Genomic DNA, 13,521 nt, shown 5'->3' on the forward strand with positions numbered 1-13,521 from the left:
TGCCGATCAAAGGTCTAAGGATGTCATTAATAAGATTCTGAAAAAATGCAGGAGCATTAGTAAGACCAAAAGGCATAACCAGATTCTCAAAATGACCCACAGGAGTGTTAAAAGCAGTCTTCCATTCGTCACCCTCCTTCATGCGCAACAGATTGTATGCCCCCTTAAGGTCAATTTTAGAGAACCACTTGGCCCCCATTAACTGGTTAAACAGATCAGGAATCAATGGCAGTGGGTAAGGATTGCGTACAGTAATTTTGTTAATCTCACGAAAATCCAGACAAGGACGTAAACCGCCGTCCTTTTTTTTTACAAAAAAAAATCCAACCACCACAGGAGACTTAGAGGGCCTAATGTGACCGGCGGCCAAACTTGTCTGTATGTATTCATCCAAAGCCTTCCTCTCAGGAATAGTAAGGTTAAATAAACGACTTTTAGGAAGAGTCGCTCCAGGGACAAATTCAATAGAACAATCATAGTCTCTATGGGGAGGCAAAACCTGCGATTCCTTCTCAGAAAAAACTCTCCAAAAATCCTGAATAGGAACAGGCAATTCTCCCCTATCCAAAGCTGCAATACGCCCGTTACAACACTTGTCATAACATTTATGGCTCCAGGATTTAATTTCATTGGTAGACCAATCCAGTACAGGATTGTGAAATTTTAACCAGGGCAATCCCAATATTACTGGAGAAGGCAAGTTATTCAAAACTACCAAATCCAATTTCTCATGGTGAACACCATTAATAGTGAGAGGAAATTCACAGACCTTGAGAGTAATATTCTTCAAAGGGGAACCATCCACAGAAACCACAGCAATGGGGGATGATAAAGGTTCGGGTTTTAAATTGAGTCTTTCCAAGAATCCCCCATCAATTACATTCAGAGTAGATCCACAATCAACAAACACCCGAAATTCCATTAATTTTTCCTGAGCAATCGTGGAAGCAGCTAAAAATACACCCTTGGAATTTAAACAGGCAATACGGGCATGACTGACCATTTTTTTTTCTTTCTTCATACGAAGCTCACAGCCTTTAATCAAATGACCAGATTTTCCGCAATAGAAACACAAGCCTTCAGAAAATCGACGGTCTTTTTCTTGAGAGCAAGGTGCCACCGATCCAATCTCCATCGATTCACCACTGTTAGTGCACACATTCTCATAACCAGAAACTGACATAGCAGAGGATTTGCTCTCATTAACCCTTGCACGCAGTCTCCTATCCACCCGTATAGCTAATTGCATAGCCTGTTGCAAATCTTCAGGTGTAGGATAAGCAATTAGCAGGTCTTTAACCCTTTCATTGAGCCCAGCAAGAAATAGACTTTTCAGAGCAGAATCGTTCCACCCTGTTTGAGTAGACCAACGACGGAAATGAGTACAATATTTTTCCACATTACCTGATCCCTGTCTCAAACGTCTTAACTCAGTCTCAGCTGATGCGACACGGTCAGGATCATCATATAATAGTCCCAAAGCAGAAAAAAAACTATCCACTGATCTGAAGCATGTATCACTAGGTTGCAAAGAAAAGGCCCACTCCTGAGGCTCTTTGCGCAAAAGTGACATTATGAACCCTATGCGCTGGGATTCATCCCCAGAGGACTTGGGTCTCAAACGAAAATACAATAAGCAAGCATTTTTAAATGAAAAAAATTCTCGGTGTTCACCAAAAAATAAATCCGGCAAACATACCTTAGGCTCCAAGAAATGTGCTCCAGGATAGTTACTCACGTGCTGACGGAGCTCGGCCACCTCCAGAGAGAGTCCCTGCAGGCGATGAGCCAAATCCTGAATCGACACCATGATGGAACAGAAAAATCTTTCCTTAGAGAATTTGCAGGCTGGACTTACTGTTATGTTCTGCTACCAGAGCTAAGGAAAGAGAGGAGATCTGTCCCTACGATAGAACTCAGCTGAATCCCTACGATGTAACAGGGAACCTGATCCTGCGATCAGACCTGCTAAAGTCCTAAGCTAGTCTGTACGGAGACCTATAGATGTGGGGAAGGAATCCCTACAAGTACTAAGGACTGGGAGGAAAAAGGGACACCTCCTAACAGAAACAGTAGCAGACAGACAAACAAACAAAATATAAAGAACAAAGAGGTCCGTAGACCAAGCAAACTAACAGAGTTAGATACAGAGCACAGGCTAGCTAGAAAGTAGTTATACAATGAAGTCCAGCAAAGCCAGAAGGGCGGAGCAGGATTAAATAGGCCAACAAGGTCATGTGACCAGCAAAGGAAAAAACCTAAGAGCAAGGTTCTAACACCAACACCCCACAGGCCACACTACTAAATTCTCACATTTCATGACTGCTTACGCTCAAAATGTTGCCTTTTAGGCTCGTGGAGACGGAAGCATTCCGCAACCTGATGGCGGCAGCCATCCCTCGGTACTTGGTCACCAGCCGCCACTATTTCTCCTGGTGTGCCGTCCCCGCATTACACAAGCACGTGTCCCAAAACATTAGCCGTGCCCTCAACAACGCAGTTACCGGGAAAGTCCACCTAACCACGGACACGTGGACAAGTGCTTGTGGGCAGGGACGGTACATCTCGCTGACGGCACACTGGGTTAACATAGTGGAAACCGGGACCCAGTCAGACCTTGGGACGGAACACGTCCTCCCGACGCCAATGATTTCGGGCCCTAGGTCAATCAGGGTTGCCCCCACGGTCTACAGGTCCTGCACCTCATCCTCCTCAGTCTCCTCCTCCTCTTCAGCCTCCATCTCCGAAATGACCACATCAGTCACAAACTGGAAGCACTGCCTCGGCCAAGCGGCAACAGGCTGTGCTGAAACTAATATGCTTCGGTGACAAACCGCACAATGCTGAAGAGTTGTGGACAGCTCTGAAAGAGCAGGCAGATCTGTGGCTCACACTGCTGAACCTACAGCCAGGCATGGTCGTGTGTGACAATGGCCGGAACCTGGTGGCGGCTCTGAGGCGAGGCGAGCTCACTCACGTAACATGCCTGGCCCATGTGCTTAACCTCGTGGTTCAGTGGTTTCTCAAATCCTTCCTGGAGCTGCCGGATCTGCTTGTTAAAGTACGCTACCTGTGTGCCCATTTTAGAAAGTCAGCTACAGCTTCCGCCGCCCTTGCCGTGTTTCAGCAGCATTTGCAGCTTCCGGCTCACAGACTGGTGTGTGATGTCCCCACGTGTTGGAACTCTACACTGCAGATGTTGGGAAGGATTTGTGAGCAGAAGAGGGCAGTTGTTAAGTACCAGCATCAACAAGGCCATTGGTATTCAGTTCAGACTCCACACATAAGACCTCAGGAGTGGGCATGGATGTCTGACATATGTACCATCCTCCAAAACTTTGAGGACTCCACCAAGATGGTGAGCGGCGATGACGCCATAATTAGCATCACCATACCTCTTCTCTGTCTTCTGAAACACTCTCTGCTCACAATCAAAGAGGATGCATTGCAGGCAGAGCACGATGAGATGGAGCAAGGAACCATTCAGGGTGATTACACACAGCCAAGCCTCATCTCATCCCAACGTGTATTGGGTGACAATGAGGAAGAGGAGGAGGAAGAACAGGAGCTAGTTTCATGCAGCTGTCATACCGTCTATTCAGCGTGGATGGCCAGAGGACAGAGAGGAGGAGGAGGAGAGCATGGTCAGTCATCCTCTTGGTGAGGACACTGAAGTCTTGCCTGTTAGTAGTCTGGCACACATGGCTGAGTTTATGTTACGCTGCCTTTCCCATGACCCTCGCGCTCTCAAATTTTGGGTGACAGTCATTACTGGTTGATGACACTTCTAGACCCACACTACAAGGAGAACTTTATATCTCTTATTCCTGAGGCGGACAGGTCTACAAAAATGGGGCTGTACCAGAAGGCCCTTGTTGCGGAACTATTAAAAAAATTCCCATCTGAAAACACTGGCGGCAGAGGGCACACTTCGTTGGACAACCAAGGAGTACAGGCGAGAGAGACACAACTCCAATCCAGCAGAGGCAGGGGAACACTGTCAAAGTTCTGGGAGAGTTTTCTCAGACCCTCCCATCGCACAGGCCCTGAGGCGCGGGGTACTCTCACAAGGAGTGTAAAGTTTTGGAAGATGCTGAGGGAGTACATTGCCAACCGTACCAACGTCCTCCGTGATTCCTCTGTGCCTTATAACTATTGGGTATCAAAGCTGGATACGTGGAATGAACTGGCTATCTATGCCTTGGAGGTCCTGGCCTGCCCTGTCGCCAGCATTTTATCAGAGCGGGTTTTTAGTGCCGCTGGTGGAATTAAAACTGATAAGCGCATCCGCCTGTCAACTGAAAATGCTGACAGGCTGACTCTTATAAAAATGAATAAGGCCTGAATTGGGCCAGACTTCTCAACACCACTGAATGATAGCAGCGTAACATAAACTCAAATCCAGTGTCTTTTCTTGGGAGGTGTATTCCCATGCACCTTTTCACACCCACACATGGGTATACTTTTCCTGATTTTGGCTATTAGCTCTTGCCCTCCTCCTTCTCCTCATCCTCCACCACCATATCACCAGGGTGACCGTGATCCGTGATGCAACACCCACATAATTTTTTTAAAGGGTGTTTATGATGCCCGTAAAAAATTGTTTTTATACAGTATGTTCATGTATACCCCCCAGGGGTAAATGTTTTTCAGCCCATACACTTAGGACATGGGCATTACAAGTATAGGAGGCCCGCTCCTTTCTAAGGGGAACATGGTTTTTATGAGGCCCTCCTTCATGTTTCTTCCAAGGGGCATTGAAGTGCCTCCAAACTTTTGGCAGCCCTTGCATTCACTGCATAGGCCAACACTATGGGAGACTCTCTCCTTTCTAATGGGAATTTGTCGTTACTGTGGACCTGCTCTATGTCTCTTTAAATTGTTAGTGGGGTTTCTCCTAAATTTGGTCAGCCGTTAGACTCACTGCATACCCTATAACTGTATAGCAGACTCTCTCCTTTCTTTTTCTTTTTCTTTTCTTTTAAACATCTTTTTATTAAGGTTTTTTTAAAGAAGGCTAACAATTGAATAAAGAAAAGTCACATTGTTAATGAAACAAATCAAAGATAACGATATCACATAGATTATAAGAACAGAAATTAAACAGACTGCATAAATTTCAGCCAAACATTGACACGTTTCGGAAAAGAAAAAATATATAAGAGAGAGGTTCAATTCTTTTGAACATGTCGTAGTACAAAATTGTGGTCACATAACATGTTTTCATTTTCAAGAAGGTTTATTGTGATATCCTGGAAATAAAAACTTCATAAGAGAAAAAACCTGGAGAAGGGGGGAAGATTGAAAGGGAAGTGGGATAAACGGGGAGATCAGATGGAGGGGGGGGGGGACTACAAAGATATAGATGATAGGGGGGGAGGGAGTTGGGATTAGAATGGGCTAGCGATCTAAGTATTTTAGGTTAGTATTGTGCGGTCTGTAATATATTTGTGCCAGGGACGCCATATCAACGAGAATTGTTTATGCCTTTTTTCATCCCAACTAGCCAATTCTTCTAGCCTGTATATTTGTTCAACCTTCATTTCCCAGAGTGAGATATTTGGGGTCTTCGCAGATTTCCGTAAGGATGTCACAAGTAACTTAGCCGAGGCCAGGAGCTGTCTAAGAAGGGTTAATTTTATTTTAGGGATGTTATGTGGGAACAGAAACAGAAGACAGATCTCCGGCGAGGTCAAGAGTTGCAAGTTTAAAATTGTATTAATAGTTTGAATTATTTTTGTCCAGAAGGGCTTAATCAATGTACAGTTCCACCACATGTGGAGCATAGTTCCCACATCAGAAGAGCATCTCCAGCAGTTAGGATCAAGTCCTTTGTAAAATTTCTGAAGTTTTGATGGAGTCATATACCACCTGGAGAGAACTTTATAGCCATTCTCTTGTACTCTAACACATCTAGAGGAGACTTTAGGTGCTAGTAGTATTCTTTTAATTTCAGATGGGGTGAAAGGTCTATTCAGATCCTGTTCCCACTTCATTACATATGGCAGTTTCTTAGGGGTTCTGGCTCAGCATAAGGCTATGTGCCCACGTTGCGGACCTGAAGCATATTTTTTACGCTTCTCCCTGGCGGGAAAATCGCATGCGGATATTACATGCGGTTTTCCCGCCAGGTAGAAGCGTTTGTGAGGCGTCTTTGCATGCATTTCCGCATGCGGGTTATCAAGCACTTCTCCAAGCATCACTTGGAAAAGTGCTTGACAACTTGTTCAGAATGGTAAAAAATAAAAAAATAAACTTTATACTCACCTTCTGATGCATTCTCTGCCCCGTCCGGAGGCTTGAGCGGCTCACGCTGTTGTGTGCAGGACCTGCGGTGACGTCATTGAGTCATGTGGTGGGTCACATGACTCAATGACGTGGCAGGTCCTTCAGACAACAGCGCGATGGAGGGAAAACATCAGAAGATAAGTATAAACTTTATTTTTTCTTTTTTTTACAGGTTCTTTGGTACCCAGGTCTGTATGAGAGTCTTCTCTCATCCAGACTTGGGTACCATCCGCACATTGATTCCGCTGCGCTTCCGCAAAATTAATGAACATGCTGCGGATTTTTGACCGCAGCATATACGCTGCGGAAAAATCCGCAGCATGGGCATTGACATTGCGGAATGCCATTGGGGACCATGGGGTGCGGATATACATGCGTTTTTCAAGCGTTTACGCTGCGGAAATTCCGCAGCATATACGCTTGAAAAACGCTACGTGGGCACACAGCCTAATTGTTTTTGTAGAGCAGATAACGTTCTTTTTTGTTTTTTTTGCAGCTATAAGTTTTTCAAAATCAGTCATTTCCCTAATATAATTTGGAGTTTTAAAGACTAGTTTTAAGTTAGACATAAATTTCTGGTACATAAAGAGGTGAAAAGAGATAGTATCTAGCATTTGATTGAGTTCTGCCAAGGAGGGCATGACCCCATTATCTGTAATTTTTTGGAGTGGTGTTATCAAGTTGCGAATTGAGTTGTGTATTGTGGCATTATGGGCTGGAGAAGTGGAGAGAACTAGGTCTCTAACTTGTAGGAGAGGGGAGGGAAACGGGGAGCATATTTGTCTTATATGGGGATTGGACCAGATTTTAAAAGTAGTGGCTGTGAAAGGGTTTTTAATTGATGTATAGCTAATACTACTTGGGGGCGTGAGGATGAGCTGCCTAAGGGGGAATTTAAGGATTGTTTCTTCTATTTTAATCCATTGCTTCTGTGGTGGGAGCCTGATCCAATCCACGACTCTTTGGAGATGAGTGGCTTGTTGAAGTATCTTTAGATCTGGTAGATCTATACCTCCTTCAGAGTGTGGGAGGGATAATATTTGTAAGGGAAGTCTGGGTTTTTGGTTGTGCCACAAAAAACGGCTGAGGAGTTTTCGTATGTCAATGAAAAAAGAATTAGGTAGGTGGATTGGAAGGGCTTGCACTAGATAAGTTATTTTTGGCCATATCATACATTTAAGGAGATTTTTCCTACCCAACCAGGAGAGACTCTCTCCTTTCTAATGGGAATTTGTCATTACTGTGGCCCTGCTCTATGTGTCTTTAAATTCTTAGTGGGGTTTTTCCCAAATTTGGACAGCCCTTGGACTCACTGCATACCCTATTGTGGCGCCCTGCTCCGCACAGGTGCCATAGAACCCAGAAGGGTGCATGGATGGACTTCTCCACATGAGGCCCTCACACATTCACACACCTCCACCCTACCAACTCAGACCACCAGAGGGAGCCCGTTAGGGATATATAAATAGAGGGTGGAGCCAGGCAGTTCGAGGAGTGTGTGCTGGCACTTAGACCAGTGAATACGCAGCACGCTGGCTGCTGTGCTTAGGCGAGCCAAGGCCTACAGCACGCACTGAAGCCTAGTGAGGGCCCTGAGTGTGGCTGAAGGCGAGAGGGGTGAAGAAGTAATGAGGGGGCAGAGGAGCGTACCAGGCTCACCCCGAACTATACACCGGACACCGGGTCCGTGCCTACAGGGTCGCTTTATACCCAGTAGGGACCACTGGACGCCTGGAGGACTACAAGTCCCAGGTCGCCCAACGCTGACTACCGCACCAGGGCTAGGAGTCACGGAGGCCCCAGCGTCTAGGGAGAGTGATCTCCAAGAGAAGGCCCTACCACCAGGTCAGCAGGTGCAAGAGAGAGAGAGACAGTAATTAAGCCAGGCCTAGCTCCAGGCAGGTCAGAAGCTTAGCATAGCAAGTGAAAGCAACGGATCATTAGGCACTATACCCGCTCACTGGGGAGAGTCCAGAAGTTCACCCTTCGTACCGAGTACCCTGGACCATACCTGCATCTACACCAGTAAAGGTACCGAAGCGAACCCCCGTGTGAGTGTCTGTCATTTCTCACTGAACCGTCCTGGCCGTCTCTCAGCTGTACCACCATCCATTTCCCCATGCTGCCCTGAGGCCCGCTCCACCTGTGTGGAGCCGTTCCATCATAAGCTGCCCTAACATCTGCCTCAGAGGATTGTCTCAGCGCTGGTAGACCTTACTAGGCACCAGAGGTGCCGTCACAAACTATTCCAAAACCCCATATAAACCCAAATACCCCTTTCCTTTTTGTTGACCGCCCTGGGCCACGGACCGGGCCAGCTACTGTGACCTACCCCCCCACCAGCATCCATAGGCCCGGCTGTCGAGTACCCCACGGCTCTGGGGGCGAGTCATCTCTGGCGTCACGAACAGGATTGCGTGCCCGCTGCCACCGGGTACTGTGCACCTTAAAAGACTGTAACACTTACTGTGGTGAAGATTTCCCACCATTTCCGAGGCTTCCCGCCATTATCCGCCATTTTCCTGTCGCCGCGCGGGAAGAAGAGGGGCGTAACCGTGGGAACCCGAGAGGCATGACTGTGAAAGCGCGCGAAACCCAGGACACGCCCCACCCTTGACGTCGAACCAGGAAGTGTCAGGTCCTGGAAGGGGTCCAGAGGACGCTCTGACGTCAGACGCAAGCGACGCAAGGTCATGGAAGAAGACCGTCGCCCGCGGAGTTGCGGCCTACCTGATAAAAAGTGAAGAAGGTAGGCTACGGTTTACTAGGGGGGTGCAACCATGGCCGACGACCAGCAAGCCGCCGGAGCACCGGTTAACGCTCCTGATGCCCATCTTGCGCCCGGTGCTGCCCAGGCCGGAGCGGCCGCCCCACCAGCAGGGGTCGTGACTCCGTTGATACCCATGGCCCTGTCGTATATCCCTGGAGTGAAATGGCTTCCCCAGTATGATGGCAAACCAGACACCCTGTCTGGGTTCAAGAGAAAAATATGTTGTGTACTGGACTTGTATTCTATGACTGGTAAGCAGAGAGCCGCTGTTGTGCTGGGACAATTGACTGGTGCCGCAGAGCGGGAAGTTGAAACCTGGCCAGCTGCAAACCAGGAATCAGTATCCACTATCTTTAAGAGACTGCAAACTGTATTTGAAAACCACACTGAGACAGATCTCCAGATGAGGCTCTACCACTGTGTCCAGAAACCTGAGGACAGTATCTGGGACTACACCTGGCGCTTACAGGAAGCCCTGCGGGCCCTGAAACAGGTTAGTCCAGCCATCATACAAGATGAGAATAAAATGCTGATGGAACAATTCATCCGGGGGTTGAGGTCCCAGGAGGAGAGCAGAACTGTACGGTGGTGGGCTTTAGATCATCCAGACGCCACCTTTGACACCCTGAAGGACATGGCTATTAAGGGTCTACAGCCCTTGGAAACATCAGGGGCTGCTTTAAAGCGTTACCAGGGTGGTGCCGCCCCAGTGCCCGCAGCACCCACTGCTCCTTCATTGACAGCTGAAACAAAGATGCAAACAGTGCCCCATAGTGAGCTGGACAGCCTGCGCTCTGAAGTGCGCCAGCTAAGTAAACCCTGGCCACTGTCCTGAGCACCCTGCAGCTACAGACTGAGCCTGAGCCGGAAGGAAGGATCCTACTCGCCGACAGTCCTGAGGATGTCCCCTGGATGAGGAGAAGAAGGAGGACAATGCCACCCCGTAGGAGGACAATGCCACCCCGTGGGAGGACCAACGACCAACGTCGCCCTCCAGGAGATTTCATCTGCTACCGTTGCCACAAGGCAGGCCACACAGCGCGGAACTGTCCTTTAAACGGGCAAACCCTGGTCCCGAGGGCCGACACCCAGGAGTAAATCAACCAGGTCCATCAAGCTGGTACCATCGGTTTGTAGGAGGAAGGCCTTTCCTGTCCATCGTGCTGGACGGTATAGCAACACCTGCATTACTGGACACCGGCTCACAGGTAACCATCATACCTGATGTCCTCTACAAAAGGTACTGGTCCGTAGATGAACTCCAGCCGCCAGCCCCGAACCTCTCTGTGTATGCCTCTAACGGCCTTCCTCTTAATCTAGTAGGGGTTAAGGACGTAACAGTGAAGGTGGGGAGAGCGGAACTAAAGGACCAAGGACTGATTGTAGTGGAATCTAACCCTGGTGATACAGACTTGTATATGATACTTGGTAAAAATATTGTTGGTAACTGTTTGGGAGAAGTGTTGTTTTTACTCCAACAGATTGCTGACACTGCCAAACCAGGGCAGAGGAAGGTACTCCAGAGAGAGATTCGAGCCCTCCTGTACCAGCAACAGGTAAAGCTAACAGGTGGTGAGATTGGTAATGTACGGGTGACAGACCCGATACCCATTGTGATTCCCCCAATGAGTGAGATGCTGATTTGGTGTAGGGCAGCAATAGGTCTCAAGGGACAGAACTACCAGGCGGTAGTGGAGCCCATTAGCTCAGAGCACAGACCTACACTCTTAACTGCTAGAGGGGTAGTTGATGTACGCAATGGGAGGGTACCCATATGTCTCCTAAATTGTGGGGAGGAAGAAGTTAAATTACCAAGATACGCCACTGTTGCCAGATTGCATACTGTGAATGATGGCGCCATGCACACAGTAGAGTCTTTAACCTCGTCAGACACAGTGGAGGGTAATGACTCAGAAACCCAGATGGGGGATTGGTGTCAACAGCTCCATGTTGGGACTGACGCCACTCCTGTCCATCAAAAACAAGGTGTACACAGGGTGGTCCAGGAATACGAACAGGTATTCAGCAAACAATCACTTGATTTTGGGAGGATTAAAGGGGTACAACACCATATACCCACAGGTGACCATCCACCTATCAAAGAACGTTACAGGCCCATGCCACCAGCACACTACCAGGAAGCGAAGGAAATGTTGCATGACATGAAGAAAGCAGGGGTAATAAGAGATAGCTGTAACCCCTGGGCAGCTCCCCTGGTCCTGGTCAGGAAAAAGGATGGAAGCATGAGGATGTGTGTAGATTACAGACAGGTAAACCGCATAACACATAAAGATGCAGACCCTTTTCCCTGTATAGAGGAATCCCTGGCTGCACTAAAGTCTGCAAATTACTTCTCTACCCTTGACCTCACTCGTGGGTACTGGCAAGTAGCAGTTGCTGAGGAGGACCGGGAGAAGACGGCCTTCACTACCCCGATGGGACTCTGCAAGTTCAACAGTATGCCGTTCGGACTCTGCAATGCCCCTGGAACGTTCCAGAGATTGATGGAGTGCTGTTTGGGACACCGTAACTTTGAGACCATGCTGCTATACCTAGATGACGTGATAGTGTACTCCAAGACGTATGAGGACCATGTGAAGCACCTGGCGGAGGTATTTGAGTTGTTGTCCCGGTATGGGATGAAATTGAAGCCTTCCAAGTGCCCCCTGCTCAAGCAGAAGGTTCAGTACCTGGGGCACATCGTCAGTCCAGAAGGAGTAGCACCAGACCCGGAGAAGGTCACTGCCATCCAGAAATGGCCGGAACCGAAGAATCTCAAGGAGGTACGTCAGTTCCTGGGACTGGTCGGGTATTACCGGAGATTTGTAAAGGACTACACCAAGAAGGCAGCGCCTTTGCAAAATCTCCTGGTAGGACAGTCCAACAGAGGCAAAAACCCCCCCCTTCCAGTGGGGTAAAGGTTCGACAATAGAAAAACCTGTTTAATCAGTAAAGATGGAGGTAAGACAACTGCAACAGTCTGAAGAGACCATTTGAAGTTGTGCCCAGGTCTATTGAAGCCACAGGAAGAAGTACCTCTTATAGTGACTGAAGAACCCAAAGAAGATGTACTCCATACTGTCTTAGGAGATTTCCCGGCAGATTGGCCTCAACTGGATGGAGCTGTAATAATACCTGTGATGCACTTCTACAAACAGCCAGAAGACTCTCCACTGCAAGTAAAACCTGTAAGTGCCCCAGAAGACCCTGCTCAGGAAGAATCCCCGGAAGACGGATCACCGGTAGAAGCAGAGCCAGCATGCCCAGTAAACAGTGTACTTGCCAGTCCCATCGAGAGGTTAAGACAGTTCTACAATTTGCCCACACGTAGATCTGACAGGGTAGCAGACTGTGCAAACACTGACATCAACAACACCCCAGTACTACGTAGGTCAACACGCAGTACAAGTACAAAATGCCAGGTCCCTGCCAGGCATAAGGAATAAGTTAGAAATACCTGCAGTGTAAATAGTTACCCAGTTGGGCATTGCTTACTGTCATTATTAATTATGTGAACTGGACAATATATGTGCATTTAGTTACCCGTAAGGGTATACAAAGACTTGTAGGCTGAGGACTGTGAGCAGCCAAAAACTGTTCCTATACATAGTTGCACTACTTGGAATGCCCCTTAAGTGACCACGGAACAAAAACCCGTTTGGCGTGGCCGAAGACGTGGTCCAGCACCTGCATCATCTAGGCCCTGTAGCCATGCCCAGGGCCTACGTTGAAGGTTTTCAGGCGGGTCCCTTGTGTTCTTTCTTCGGTGAAATGGACACCTGGTTATGGGACTTACTGTAACCTTATTATTGTTATTATACTTGTTATTATTATAATTATTGTTGTTATATGTTAAAAAAAAAAAAAGCTTCAGTCCAGGAGTACTAAATTGTGCTAGGGGGGAATGTGGCGCTCTGCTCCGCACAGGTGCCACAGAACCCAGAAGGGTGCATGGATGGACTTCTCCACAAGAGGCCCTCACACATTCACACACCTTCACCTGACCACCTCAGACCACCAGAGGTAGCCCGTTAAGGATATATAAATGGAGGGTGGAGCCAGGCAGTTCGAGGAGTGTGTGCTGGCACTTAGACCAGTGAATACGCAGCACGCTGGCTGCTGTGCTTAGGTGAGCCAAGGCCTACAGCATGCACTGAAGCCTAGTGAGGGCCCTGAGAGTGGCCGAAGGCGAGAGGGGAGAAGAAGCAACGAGGGGGCAGAGGAGCGTACCAGGCTCACCCCGAACTATACACCGGACACCGGGTCCGCGCCTACAGGGTCCCTTTATACGCAGTCCCTTGACCACCGGACACCTGGAGGACTACAAGTCTCAGGTCGCCCAACGCTGACTACTGCACCAGGGCTAGGAGTCATGGAGGCCCCAGCGTCCAGGGAGAGTGATCTCCAAGAGAAGGCCCTACCACCATGTCAGCAGGTGCAAGAGAGAGAGAGAGACAGTAATT

The sequence above is a fragment of the Phyllobates terribilis genome, unplaced genomic scaffold (assembly GCF_046119375.1).
Source record: "Phyllobates terribilis strain yellow unplaced genomic scaffold, ASM4611937v1 Scaffold_11__3_contigs__length_659146591, whole genome shotgun sequence".
NCBI lineage: Eukaryota > Metazoa > Chordata > Amphibia > Anura > Dendrobatidae > Phyllobates > Phyllobates terribilis.